Raw genomic sequence first — 10,882 nt, forward strand, 5'->3', positions numbered from 1 at the left:
ACACCAGAAAGAATAAACTGGGCCTCAGTCACATACTCATCCCATATGAAGGTGCAATTTAAAAGCTGTTTTAACCGCTGCTTTAAGATGACAAGGACAGTTGTGAAGATTTACTTTGAAAACCTCACGTCACCCGCTCGCGTCATCAGCTGATGGGCTCGTCCAATCACAGCCTCGTAAACGCAGTGCAGCGTCGTGTGTCCCGCAGACAGGAAGCGGCTCTTGTTAGCATGGTCGGAACGAGTGACTCTGTTTTTGGGGTAAATAACTTGCTGAAGTCGACACGACGCTTTTCCCTGGAGGAGAAGATGAGTGCGTGTGTAAGCATAGCCGCGGGCCCGGTGTGGACGAGTCGAGGCGGAGAAGACGGGCGCACAGTCCCTGGGTTAAGGTAAGAGCTAAGCTAGACGGAGCCGCCATGCTAACTACTAAGCTAACTCGTTCATCTGAAAAGCATGTCCACCACTTTGGGATAGCGAGAAAGTTGCTAAAATACGAATACAGCATCAAGTAGCAGATCTAGTGCATGTGTAAATATGTATGAATTACTTAGATGTAACAGTTTGTTCTCGTTAAGTTTTTTCATCAACGTGACTTTTCTCTGTATGTTTTCTCCCCCCCCCCCCACGCACACACACACAATTAAAGAGGCGGCCACTGCGCGTGAGGCCGAGACGCTGAAAGTCCGGATTTAAAGTGCAGAAAATTAAGCCATTGAATGTAAGTAACTGTTTATGAATTGTTTTGGTGTTTTTTTGCTGTGGATCTTCCAACGGTGATGCAGCGCGGCTATTTCCGTTTATTAATAATAAACTCATGTTACACTGCATGAAAAGAAGCGTTTGTGTCAATCTGTGTCGCAGAGAAGTGTTGGCACATCCTTCGGTTAACGACTTTCACACGTATCTGCAGGCAGCAAAGGAAACGCTCAGGGTTCCTGCAGTTGTCAAGCCTGTGAGCTGTTGAGATTTGACCCCCCTGCTCCAAAGCCTAGAGGACGCTTTCACATGCAAATGACAATGCTCTGAGCTTCACAAATGCAAATCAGTTTCCCTGAGAGCAGATAACACCAATGTGTAAGAGGCACCAACAAACTATCTGGCTGAGTAAACCAGGCTTAAAATAAATATTAAACCTGAAATTTTAAATTGTTCTTAAGTAAGTAAGTGTGCTATAATGAATTATATTGTATACCACGAACAAAGGTCAATGCAGTCAAAAGAAATGAAACAATGCACTTTATTTCAAATTTTTATTGTCATCCAAAACAATCCTAAATCTCAACAACTGTACAGAGTGGCATGATTACAGTCACTTTTTCAATTGTGCTGGTTAAATGCACAGAGGATTTGTTAACCACACCTCTACCAGCAAAGAAATGGTGCTGGGTATGATCATCTGTGTCCTGTAAGCTCCAAACTTCTACTGGCTTTCCATAAAAATATCTGTCCTCCCAAAATACTGGCATTAAATTCACATGTCAATGGCAAACTAAGCTGTTCCATGAATTATAAATGGTACCTTTTCACCACTACTTTCAAAATTGCTATGAAACATTCATTGATTTAATGATTTATTTTTTCAGTGTAATATTTAATCCCCCATGGACTGCACAGTGACAAAACACAGCAGCCGGCTGTTTGGCTACAACATATTCCTTCATAATTTGAACTTCAACTGTCTAATTGTTGTTATTAAACTTTCTCAGTATTCCATTAAAACAGTCAACACTTTTATCCAAAGCGACTTACAATAAGTGCATTCAACTATAAGGTTACGAACACAGAACAGCGTGAATCATGTGTGTAAATGTACTAAACACCACAAAAAATAAACCTGGCCTCAGTCACATACTCATCCTATATGAAGTAACCGCTGCTCACGTCACCCGCTCGCGTCATCAGCTAATGGACTCGTCCAATCACAGCCTCGTAAACACAGTGCAGCAGCGTCGAGTGTCCCGCAGACAGGAAGCGGGTCGTGTTTAGCTTGTCCCGTACGAGTTACTCTGTTTTCGGGGTAAATAACTTGCTGAAGTCGACACGACGCTGTTCCCTGGAGGAGAAGATGAGCGCGTGTGGAGGCAGAGCCGCGGGCCCGGTGTGGACGAGTCGAGCCGGAGAAGACGGGCGCACAGTCCCTGAGTTAAGGTGAGAGCTAAACGGAGCCGCCATGCTAACCACTAAGCTAACCCTACATCTGAAAGCATGTCCGCCACTCTTTGGGATAGCGAGAAAGTTGCTAAAATACGAATACAGCATCGAGTGCTGGAGCAGATCTAGTGCATGTGTAAATATGTATGAATTACTTAGATGTAACAGTTTGTTCTCGTTAAGTTTTTTCATCAACGTGACTTTCCTGTATGTTTTCACAGCCTCAGCCGCCCCCCCCCCCCCACACACACACACACACACACAAACAAAGCGCGGCTATTTCCGTTTATTAATAATAAAGTCATGTTACATGTGTTGTTTTCCAGCTGCCTGTCCATGACGTACAAAGACACACTATGAGCCAGTATGACCCGACCAGACCTTACATCAGCATTGAGGAGTTGTCGGAGAAGAAAGAGGGTAAGGTTATATTCATTAAATAATTTTCCAGTTACATGTAAAGGTGTATGTTGTCATTGAACTGTGCTAATTTTACTGAATGTGTTTACAGCTGATTGAAGCGGGACAGATGACATGGATCCATCCTTCCACAGCCAGGAGCGCACCGACCTGTGTCCCACACTTCATATAAGACTGGAAGCTACACTGATCTCACAGCTACACACCACAGACGTCTACACACTGGAGAAGATTCAGACAGAGTCCCACAAAGAAGTCATGACCCAGAGGCTGCAGAGAAACATTTCAAGCCTCACCTGAGTTTTTGTACAATATATTTGTTCTGTATGTAAATAAAGCTTTCACTCCACATATACCTTGTTCACATTTGTTCCCTGTACAATATGTTCACCTATAGCATCACATGAATGTTTAGTTTTAATTAACTGCAGTGCTTTTGGTAAAGGCTTACTTATAAATAATAATAAATATTAATATATACATTTTTATTATAAATATTGTGTGGGAGGGGCTTACCCCACGTGCGGAATGCTGTGACCCCACGTGTGCACTGCAATGACCCATAAGGTGACCAATAGCAACACTTCTACCAGCCAATCACGAGTGACATTAGTTTCAAGGGTCTGTGGTATCCTCCAATGGTGAGTAGAGAGAGGTTCTAGCCAGCGGCTGGACTCCGATTCATATGCTAATTAGATCACACGTCGCGATCGGTCCGCGAGGCTCAGCGAGCCCCCCCGCGGCTCTCTCCTTTGTTCTCCAAATCCCCCTTAAGGTCCGCAAACGCCGATAGACCCACCTTGTCTTAACTGGCGAACGCCGAGGTAACATCATGGAAACAGTTGGTTACAGCAGGGGATTAGGCCTGTCCGTAGAGGTTCACTGTGACAATAATACTGCTTTTCGTCTAGTGGTTACTCGTGTTGTTTTCCAGCTGCCTGTCCATGACGTACAAAGACACACTATGAGCCAGTTTGATCCAACCAGACCTTGCATCAGCATTGAGGAGTTCAGGAGTTGTCGGAGAAGAAAGAGGGTAAGGTTATATTCATTAAATAATTTTCCAGTTACATGTAAAGGTGTATGTTGTCATTGAACTGTGCTAATTTTACTGAATGTGTTTACAGCTGATTGAAGCGGGACAGATGACATGGATCCATCCTTCCACAGCCAGGAGCGCACCGACCTGTGTGCCACATTTCATATAAGACTGGAAGCTACACTGGATCTCACAGCTACACACCACAGACGTCTACACACTGGAGAAGATTCAGGCAGAGTCCCACAAAGAAGTCATGACCCAGAGGCTGCAGAGAAACATTTCAAGCCTCACCTGAGTTTTTGTACAATATTTTTGCTGTATGTAAATAAAGCTTTGACTCCACATATACCTTGTTCACATTTGTTCCCTGTACAATATGTTCACCTATAACATCAAGCATCACATGAATGTTTAGTTTTAATTAACTGCAATGCTTTTGGTAAAGGCTTACTAATAAATAATAATAAATATTAATATATACATTTTTATTATTAATATTGTGTGGGAGGGGCTTACCCCACGTGCGGAATGCTGTGACCCCACGTGTGCACTGCAATGACCCATTGGGTGACCAATAGCAACACTTCTACCAGCCAATCACGAGTGACATTTAGTTTCAAGGGTCTGTGGTTTCCTCCAATGGTGAGTAGAGAGAGGTTCTTGCCAGCGGCTGGACTCCGATTCATATGCTAATTAGATCACACGTCGCAATCGCTCCGCGAGGCTCAGCGAGCCCCCCCACGGCTCTCTCCTTTGTTCTCCAGATCCCCCATAAAGTCCGCAAACGCCGCTTCCCTCAGCTTATTGCCACTGGCGAACGCCGAGGTAACGTCACGGAAACAGTAGGTAAATGCAGGGGGTTTAGGCCTGTCCGAAGAGGTTTCCTGTGACAATAATACTGCTTTTCGTCTAGTGAGTAGATCTCAGGTGACAACTTGGAAATCTCCAAGTGCCTAAAGCATTTTCTCAGTTTTAGCATTTATACACCTTAAGAATGGAACAGTTTGTGGGTGAATACTCAGTCTCTGAGAAACTGCCAACTCTAACAATAATAATATACTGTTAATGCTAGGTGGACAGGGAGCAAAACAGGTCTGCAGTGCAATCCTGATTCAAATATGCTGGACAGAATAAGACACGTGTTAAGCTTTAGTTTTTCTGAAGTGAACAAGTTATTTTATCCTATACGACTATACACTGTGTGTGTGTGTGTGTGTGTGTGTGTTTGTTCTGTGTATTTAAAGTATGACGCAATTGCCTGTTTAACAGTGTAAGTGACCTGGCAATGTAGCTGCCTAGCTACTACAAAACGTTAATTAACTTTGAAAAAGTAAAGACATTCATCAACAACAGTTTTATTTGACATTAACTCCAACTTCTCTGATGTAGCTAATTAGCAAACAAATATTGCCATTATCCACTAGGTACATGTGGTGCTGTACATTTATGTGACAAAATAAGATAAAGTAGAAAATAATTACAAATGCCTGAAGTGGAATTTTACCTATTACATATGCTATTATATCAATTAAACTGCAGCGCGAACAATTATGGTCATACAAGCCTTTTGCATTATGGCTCTACAAGTGGTATTGCAATTTGCATTTCAATTATAGAGCGGGAGTGGAGGTAAGCTGCCCTTAGTTTGTGTTCACCTGCCCCAGCCACATTGTATATTGCTGGTTTTCCCCAATAACAGACATTTAAAGTGTAAAAAACATTTGCTCAGCCAACGTGACCCACCAACATAGAATTTCAAATTTCTTGTCCAAATCTGGCCCAGTGGGTCCCAAAGGACTTAGTTGATACACCAGTTTGTGCACTAGAAACAGAAGGGAAGGCACTCGTCATTAATTCTTGGATGCTCTTTTTTAAGACCATTGAAGAGGAGGTGGATTGAAGAGGTCATCTGCAGGTTTTCTGCTCCTCGATGTGCACATCTTAAATGAAACTGAATTCTGGTTACGAGGACCTTAAAGGAAGAATGTTGTTGATGACGTTGATGATGTTAACAGGTAAGACCAGAACAGAGAAAGATGTACAGAAAGAGGCAAAATAAGTCCATGCAGAGCTGAACATTTTTGTCGTTGATGACACCAGTCCAATTCACATGATTTCATGTATGACTGAAGAGTGCACTTAAGTCTAGGTCCTTTAGGGTGAAAGCTGGACAGGTCAGGCTTTGAGGCAAAAAAAGTTCTGAATTCGTGGAATTTAATTCGCGACAGGGAGTCAGCAATTTTATTGTATGAAACATGACCACATGCTCTGATAAATGATAGTGTCAGTACTAAAGATGTAGAAAGCTGTTATTTTGTTTTAATGTGTAAAACCACCGATATTGTTATTAAGATTTTGCATTGGCTATCTATGCACACATTCTTGGTTGTGTCTATATGTTCAACCAACATCATGACTGATGGATGATAATTTAAGGGGTACATGAAAAGACAAAAATCACTGGACATGTGTACCTCAGGAAGCCTGTTCTTATAGAAACTAAATCATTTTATGTCCCAGTAAGGAAAGAACCAAGTTATTGTGCCTCATGAGTTGCGTCCCACTCGCTTGTATTTACCGAAAAGAGCTATATCAACAAGGGCTGCCACTAACGACTATTTTTCTATCGATTAATCGGACGACTATTTTATCGATTAGTCGATTAATCTAAACGACTAATTTTCCTCCAAAAAAATCAAATTGACCATTAATTTCAGTTAATTTTATTTTGACAACAACAAACTGTATGTCATCGTATAATTATTATTAAAGAAAAATATTAAACTGCAAAACTGTAGGTTTAAAGTAGCAACTCCAACGTGATAAAAATAAATAAAAAAGAGGGCTTATAAGTTAAGTCAGCAGTGCAACTCAAAAAGATATCAAAGTTTCTATTTAACCCCTTATCAAAATAAAAAACTTAGGTCTGCATATTAAACAAAGTGCAACATGTTTAAAGTATAAGAAACAATGGTTTCCAGCTCAAAATCCGACTCAAACGTCAGTCAGACATGTGTGTTGTAATGTAAGAATGTCAGCATGTCCACTCGTTCTGGACTCAGTCTAGCCTACTAAGCATAAACATAAACATATACACATAAACACAGAATCTAAGGCAGAAAGCTCAGAAGTGTGAGGAGCTTTCATAGGAATGCATATGTCTTCATCTTTTGTCCCAGTTTGCCTCAATACATCCATGGACTGGCCAGTGGTGGACTTTGTAATTCAGGTGCCAGGTTCTGATCAGGAAAATATGCAGGGAATAAAAAAGACAACCTGTCTGGTTCTGGAGCAACTATTATTAAAAAACAACTATATATTGTGAGTCTGACCGTGTTATAAGAGTGTAAAGCGATGTATACAGTTACTAAACACTTTAAGTCCTCTAAGTGCTTCTACTCTGTCCTATCCCGATGGACAGAAGTATTCATCCTATGTCTAGTGTTTGATAAAAGTCCAACATTGGCCCAGTTGAAGTCACCTACATCCAAGTGAATCAGCTGAGAGTGAACAATACATAATAAAAAAACTGATCTGACTTTACATGCTGCTTTATTAGAAGAGGTTTGCCTGAGGCAGGAAGCTGCAGGGGTTGCTAAATGATCATGTGCCCTTCTAATTTATCAGTCTCATTTTGTTTTGCTGTCATTCAAATGACGTATTTCCTTCTTGTTACTGTCCTCATTTGTGATTAGTCAAAGATAATGAGAAATATCTCCAGTACATAAACTCAAATGAGACCGATAGAGGTAGAATTTGATCGGACTAGCAGGAGAGAGGAGAGCAGTTTTCTTTCGTTAACCTTCGGTTCTCATCTCTCACCTTGCTCCATTTCTTTCCCTTCCTTCCTTCTCTTTCCTGTTTTGTATGCAAATCCCTTTCTTTCTTTTGTCATAATGGAACAGGCCCCTCCATTGTTTCGCCAACCTCTCCTCCCTCTTCTTCAGGTCTCCCTCGCCTGTCATCTCTCAGCTCTTCTTGTTATTGCCGTATTGCAAGCAAACCCTTTACTCTTGTTTATATGTGTTGATTTGTATGTGTGTGGGGATGAAGAGTGCTGACACTGGGAAAAGGACAATGAATGCAGATTGGCTGGCCACACTGCTTCCATTCCCCCTGCCTGCTTGCCTGCATGGAGTATATTTCAGGGGGTGTTTCTGACTGACAATATCATAAACAACAGGCTCCACTGAGCCTTTCTGCCCAGGCTCTCCTAATGATATAGGCCATGTAGCTGACACCCACATTTTATCTGCAGAACAGAGTGAAGTCACTTTCCTTCACTATTGTTTTTCTAAATTAAAGTTATTTTGATAGTGTTTTTTATTTCAGGAGATGATTCATTGTTTGCTTTAATGACAATCAACTCTGTACTGATAGTTATATGGTTTACATCTTGATCTTTAAGAAATAGTTATTTTGTTTTCTGCTCTTGACCAAAGTCAGATGAAAAGATTGAAATCATGTGTCTGTCAGACACTTAAAGGGACAATTCACCGAAAAATTTAAATTAACTCATTATCCACTCACCACTATGCCAATTGAATGGTTGGTGAAGTGTTTGAGTCACAGGGGTAAACAGTGTTGCAGTCAAAGTTACCCCTTCTTCACCTCTGATATCTTCCTCTTAAGCCATGTTTGCGTGTGGATCACAGACAACACATTAAAAACTTGCTGTAAATTATGCCGTTTTGAGTTGAATTTGAATGTTGGTTCTTACGGACACAAGCATTATGGAGGCATTTAAGTTTTTTTTTTTTTGTAGTTTCTTTACATTTAAAGTGGTCACCATTAACTTCTATCGTACTGAATTTGTCAGCGACACTGTTTGCCCATAAAAGTTTTATTTCACAAAATCATCCTGGATTACTCGACACACACTTCGAAGCCTCGACACGGGAGGACACATCACTACCTAAAATTACAAAGGGTTTTGTGGACTCAAACGCTTCTCCCACCCCTCCATCTGCATACTGGTGAGCAGAAAAAGAGTAAATTAAACTTTTTAGATAAACTGCCCCTTTAACAAGGTGCAACACCCTCTGCCCTTAACAAGAGTTGGGAAAAGCTACCAAATAACTCTTTTAACAGAAGAAAAAACGTAGAAATAGCCACATGTGAGGGATCCCTCTCCCGGGACAGAAGTGCAATAGATGCCACGTGTAGCTGAGAACATGAGCAAAATAGACATTAGAATTTACAACATTTATTAGAAGAAACAGTTGGTCACACAAAAGAAAGTGTGTATGATTAAATACACAAACAATAAAGCACAAGGACTGTTGGGAAGAAGTCAAGTCAGTAACATGTGTTGATGAGACATTAATGTGATAAAGAAGGAGAAGAGGAAAGAGAAGCTCCATGTGTCCCTTGACATTCTAGACCTATAGCAGCATAACTAAGAGCAGGTCTAAGACAAGCCTGGACCGACTCTAACTATAACCTTCATCGTAAATGAAGGCTACTCTTAAACGTACAGCTGGTGTCTGCCTCCCGAACTGAAAGTGGGAGATGATTCCACAGGAGAGGAGCCTGATGGCTGAAAGCTCTGGCTTCTACTCTACTTTTAGAGACTTTAGGGACAACAAGTAAGCCTGAATCCTGGGAGCGCAGTGCTGTAGTGGGTTGATATGGTACTATGAGCTCTTTAAGTTATAATGGTGCCATATTATTAAGGGCCTTGTAGGTGTGGAGTACAGTTTTAAATCCTATTCTAGATTTAACCGGGAGCTAGTGTAGTGAAGCTAATACAGGAGAAATGTGGTCGCTTTTCTTGGTTCTTGTCAGGACACGTGCTGGTAGTAAGGAAATACATTTCTCTAAAGTGTTTAGGGCCAAGTATTAGAGCCTCTGTTTTATCTGAGTTTTAAAGGAGAAAATTGTCCTTGTCCTTGAGACATACTTGGAGTTTAGTCAATACATTAGAGTGGAGTGTGTCCTGATAATGCTACGAAGTCGAAGTATATATAATGAGAATAATATTTGACCGAGCACAGAATCCTGAGGAACACCGTGGTAAACTTTGGTGCACACAGATGACTCATCATTACTTTGCACAAATTGGAATCGATCTGAAAAATATGATTTGAACCAGGTTAGGGCAGTTACTTTAATGCTAATAAAATGAGGTGATCAATTGTGTCGAATGCTTCACTAAGATCTTACAGGTTGGGGGAGAGACACAAACCCTTGATCTTATTAGAAGGTCATTAGTAACCTTAGTTTTGCCAAGGCTGTCTCCGTGCTGTGATTAGCTCGAAACCCCGACAGAAAGTCGTCATATACATTACTTTCCTGGAGAAACTCACACAGCTGATTGGCTAAAACCTTCTCAAGGATTTTAGACAGTAAGGGAAGGTTAGATATTGGTCGGTAGTTGGCTGAAACCTCTGGGTCCAGAGTTTTTTTTTTTAGATGGGGTTTGATAACAGCTAATTTAAATTACTGTGGTACCTATCCTGCTGATAATGATACATTGATTGTATTCTGTAAAGTCCTATTTATTACGAGCAGCATTTATGTAAGCAACTTTGTATAATCAGAGAGAAGCTGTCTAAATAATTAGTAGGATACTCAGCTTTTACTGAGATTTCTGTGCTTGATGATGTATAAGCATCAATTAAGGGCAGGGGATGGTGGATTTTATTTCTAATATTTACAATGGTATCATTTAAGAAGTGCATAGAGTCATTGCTATTCAGGGATGTATGTTTCACCATATAACACAACATTTAAACATGGCCGTATTTCAAACCAAGAAAAAAAGAATATGGGGATTGAGTTTCACGACACATACAATATGGGATTTATTTAACTTTCTGTACAGTGGATTACACAGCAGCACTTCACTATTTTAACAGTCTTTTTATTGGTTTTCTAAAGCATCACTGGAAAGCAGGTCCGGACTTGCTCATGTTTGCCAGTCAAGGGAGAGTGACATGTGGAGTTACATTACAGTACATTCACACCCACTACATCCAGAACACTTTGGCTGAAACTGCAGAATGAGGAACAGCTGGGTAGATGATAGAAAGGACCAGGATATCCTTGGCAGGAAACAAAAGCAAACAGGTAATTGACAGGTGAGGCGTGACAGGGTTCAGTGCCACATAAACTCGACAGAGACCAACTGTCTGAGAGTCTGTTTGTAAACTGTGTCAATTAGTAGTCTGTGACCCACTCCAACAATTTACACTACTTTGTACTAAGCAACACATTTTATATCTGTTTCCTGATATTCCCCACATTTCAGTCAGCGATCATCTTT

The 10,882-nt window shown here is 40.9% G+C and overlaps 1 long non-coding RNA gene across 1 annotated transcript; it reads left to right on the top strand.

Annotated features, from left to right (window-relative positions):
- The first annotated feature begins 661 nt into the window (after positions 1-661).
- Positions 662-2,899, top strand: LOC133010872 (uncharacterized). Its single transcript, XR_009680699.1, has 3 exons — positions 662-720; positions 2,480-2,573; positions 2,665-2,899. It is a non-coding gene; the product is annotated as an uncharacterized LOC133010872 (long non-coding RNA).
- Positions 2,900-10,882: the final 7,983 nt, after the last annotated feature.

This window comes from Limanda limanda, chromosome 9, assembly GCF_963576545.1.
Source record: "Limanda limanda chromosome 9, fLimLim1.1, whole genome shotgun sequence".
In the NCBI taxonomy this organism is placed as follows: Eukaryota; Metazoa; Chordata; class Actinopteri; order Pleuronectiformes; family Pleuronectidae; genus Limanda; species Limanda limanda.